A 4554-nucleotide genomic window follows, 5' to 3' on the forward strand; every position below is an offset into this window, starting at 1 on the left:
AGTCAAAGATATAGGGCGATTGGCCTACCGGAACGTTAGAGGGCACATGTCAAGTTTGTGTGTGGCAGGGAGACATTACTAGAGCGCTCGATGTATCGGTGTGTGGGGGGTGGGGGGAGGGGTAGGCAGAGGCCTAACTATAGAGGTAGAATGACTCATATATGTGTTGAGAAGGAGAGACCCAGCTATGTCTTGAGGGAGATCAGTCGACATCCATACATAACTGAAGGACGGGAAATATGATGGGACAGAGAGAGAGAGAGAGGAGAGAGAGAGGGAGGGACAGGGGTAGAGTGCTGGATGGGTGATGGAGTTGCTTATCGAAGATGGTGGGAGAGGCCTACTAGACAAACTGAGGGTGGAACTGCAATGTTATCAATAAGAGTGGGGATGTGTTTCTGTGTGTTCATGTGCGTGATAGATCTGTCAGGACGCATCCATGGATGATGAAGGGGAACCATGTGTTTGGTAAGCAAATCTAACTAGATCGGTAGATCAACTATTGTTTGTCATAGGAAGGGAGAGACACAACTACTGAGGTAGATCGATCGACGTGTGGGTAAAAACGAGTTATAAGGACCTAGCTAGCTATATGTATAGCGAGAGATCGGTTGGTGTACGTCCATTTGTTAGAGGCAAATAAGGCCTAGCAAGATGGGTAGACAGAGAGAATGGAGCTAGGAGGTGGCGCGAGAGGCCCGGCTACTAGCTAGATAGGGGGAGGAGTGTGCGGTTGTGAGATCGATGAAAAGAGGGGCGAGAGTTTACACGTGTGTGTGACCGTATGAGAGACACGAGGCAAGGACACATAAAGGAGGAGAATTAAGGTGTGTGTGTGTGTGTGTATGTTGTAGGCAGGCATCGCTGGAGAGGTTTATCAATTGGTGTGTGTCGGAAAGGAGTTGTGGAGACTCTGGGAGAACGACCTAAAGAAAAAAATGAATGTGCCTGGTGGATAGAATGCCGAGGGAGGGGGAGGGCGAGGAGGGCGTGTGCATGCACGAGAGAAAGTTAGTGGTAGCTACAAAGGTTAGAGGATTGTGTGGGTGTAAGAGACTAACAAAGATCATAATTTGATATGAAAGCGGATTCATATATTTGAATAGGAGATCATAGTGTTTTAAACATACGCATGCATGAATATAGCGGCGATACACGTGATGTGCACATGTTATACCATAATGTGATAATGCATGGCGTTTGCAACTCACAGCTAAATGCCGAACAATCTAAACCATACTATACATCAAACAATCTCACATTTTATTTGAATTTGTGATAATGTGTGGCGTTTGCAGCTTACAACTAAATATGGAACAATCTAAATAATATTGTATATGAAACATTCTCACATTTTATTTGAATTTGTGGTAATGTGTGGTGTTTGCAACTCACATCTAAATACTTGTAGGCGTAGGGGGCGGGGCACATAATGTTATAAACACATTATATATATGAGACATGGTTTAGATTATGAAGATCTAGCTAGAGCTAGAAATGTAGTGTGATTTGAAATCAAAATAAAGTGGATTCAAAAAATCGAGTTCGAGTTCATATAGTACACATAGTTCATATGTAACTCGGGACTAATCATGTGGGGTGCTGTGAAGATAATACACAAACGATGGTTTAACTTGACAATAATGATGATTGTAGATCTTATTAAAACAGAGAAACAAATTCAAATGCTTTGACTTCACAACAATCATTACTGTAGATCTTTTTCAAATAGAGAAACAAATTCAAATTTAGTTCATATTGAAGCGGTAGTATATATGTTTGGAATGCACTAAAACGTTCATTTGAGTAGTAGGTTGCATGCATTATACACGTAGCAAAATATTTTAATTGAACATAAAATGAATTCAAAGTTTTGAGTGACATTTGTAGTGCGCATTAATTTGGTACAGTACACGTTAGGCTTGTCCGGAAATTTCAACCCGCGCCTTGTTAGCCCGAAATATTTAAGATATATCTTTGTCTCGTTGTGCTCCGACAACTCCCTCCATCTCAACCCGCTCCTTGCTATTCCGAAATTACAACACGCGTGAAAACTCCCACCTCCTGTGAAATCCGGACACGTGAAATGCCCGTGGTACCCCTGAACCGAAAGAAGAGCCTCAAATCGGTGGGGGTACTTTCGTAACTTACCCCACATTTTGGATAAGAGCATCCCTAAGCCATGGTCCCCCACTGCCATCCCATCCGCCCACCCATTCGTAAACCGAGGCCGCGAAAACCCATGACGAAGCCCCACACCCTGCTCTGTCCGCCACCCAGCCGGAGCCTCTTCCCCGATGACGCCGTCCACAGCGACACCTCGACATCCCTCATCCACCGTACCGGATGAGGATCCGTCGTCGATCTTGTGGTCCCGCCGGTTAAGCCACCCCGTCCTCCACCTCCAAGGAGCTGCCCCGACGTTCCCCTTGTCTTTTGCGCCACCTCCATTCCCACACCACCGTCTTCACCTGCACCACCGAAAGAGCATCATCATTGCCGTTTCCTCGGATGAAGCTGCGGCCTAATCGGCGCCACCAAAGAGGTTGTACACTAATCGCCGCATTTTCTTCTTGATTCGATCTCACGGTGCTGCCGGCTCTCGGTCCCGAGCCGACATGGCACGGCTCCATCACCGCCTGGTCTTCTGCTTTATCTCTCGCTCACCAGGGTGAAGGAAGAACCAGCCGCAGCAGGGAGGGGGGCTTGCCGGAGAGGTACCCCACTATCTATCTTAGGGTTCAAGGTGGGGGCGGTGGTCGCCGGTGGTGGCGGGGCGGTGGCGTGGGGATCGCCGGAGAAAAAGCTCAGCATGGGGGGCCTAGAGGGATGGCAGGGGCGGCGGCGGACCAGCGGTGGGGAGTGTTTTCGGGGCAGGCGGGGCGGCGCACCGCCGGCCACGGGCGGCGGGGGGGTGCTGTTTGGCCCGGTGGTGGCTGGCGGCTCAGGGGGGTGGAGGTTGAAGATGAACCGCGAGCCCTTGATTTTGTATCCAATGGCTGCAAAATCGACTGACCAGAGATGAAAAAGTCAGTTGACCGATGTGTAGCCTCACCTTGCTAGTGCGTTCAGTTTCGACAGCAAAATTCAGTTTCGACAGCAAAATTCAGTTTCGATAGTTAAGTTCAGTTTCGACAGTTAAATTCAGTTTCGACAGTTAAGTTCAGAGATGAGCGGTTATGTTTTACATCTAGCACTTTGTGGTTATGTATTTTACGTCATGTATTGGAGATGCTATTAGAATTCCACTCAGGTTAACGTTGTTCATTGTCTCTCTTGTCCTGCTTCAGCCTCGGCGTCATACAACTCACCGGAGCTACTCCAACAATGAAACCCTCCATCACAATGGAGCAGTACCTCAGGCTCCATCTCCAAACGCCTAAGATCTTTTTCGACTCCTCCGACAGCAAAGTCAGCCGGAGCATCCTCACCGGACAACCCAATCATGCTGAGATCGACATGGCTTCACCAAAGAGGTTGTACACTTGTTGCATCTCTTTTTTACTCTACATGTTATATATATTGTCCACTGAGCACACGGATTTGTTCCTTTAGTGTGTCCTTGAAAGAAAAAACGTTGGAATTTTAATTTTCACTTGTCCTCCTTTTCAAATTCCTATTCATGAAGCATAAGACTAAGATATAGTAGCATAATAGCATTATAGCTGTACATTTTCTTGTGGTTTGACTTAATCGCACCATGCTTCTTTGCATCCTGTGATCTTCCAATTGTTGTGAATCAAACATCCAGATTGGCAGAAATCTTGTGTTTTTAAATTCTCTGTTTTGCACGTGCATTCCTATCCTATTCCTGTCTATTTCCTATCCCTGCATTGTTGGAATCCTCCAATTCAAACGAGCCCTTACAGAATTACTTCTCTTACAGATAGTTGTCAAAGAAAACCTTGCGTGGTTTGTCCCGCTCCTGCTGCGCTGTCGTCCACCCCAGCTCAGCTGCTCGAACGACAGAAGGATCCAGCACAGCAGGGATCCGGCCTCCAGACTGTCTTTCGCCGCCTCAGATCTTCTTCCCCGCTGCTGGCAGCCATGAAAACTGCATTGCCATCATCAACCGAGCAGATGACCTCGAGGACTACGCGGGTCCGCGAGAGAGGTCGCACTCTTTCGTGTCTTCTTACGTTATGCATCACTTAATATTACATGCTACTTTATCATCCTATTCACCGATTAGACTCTGCGTCAGCTCCAAACTAATGGTCAAACTTGAGTTTTTAAATGGTTGTGGGGTACATATCGGGGCCGCAATCAATAGTATCTATCTACTACCTGGTTAATCTCTGGTGTCTACTATGAGTTTCATGTTGGGTGGGTAACAAACAGTAAAGAAGCCATTATCTGTATTTTTTAACTAAAGCCATTATCTTCCTGCTATTATTGGTTTTGGGTCTATCCACAGGCTGCTACCATCACTCTAGATTTCTGCATGCACTCCTTACATAATCTCACTATGTTTTATTCCTATGCATGACAGTTATTATAAACAATGGAACTGAACATGTAGAGCAAAAGAGACGAGCCTTGTGTGGCAATAAA

Source organism: Triticum dicoccoides, chromosome 2B (genome assembly GCF_002162155.2).
Source record: "Triticum dicoccoides isolate Atlit2015 ecotype Zavitan chromosome 2B, WEW_v2.0, whole genome shotgun sequence".
Taxonomy (NCBI): Eukaryota; Viridiplantae; Streptophyta; class Magnoliopsida; order Poales; family Poaceae; genus Triticum; species Triticum dicoccoides.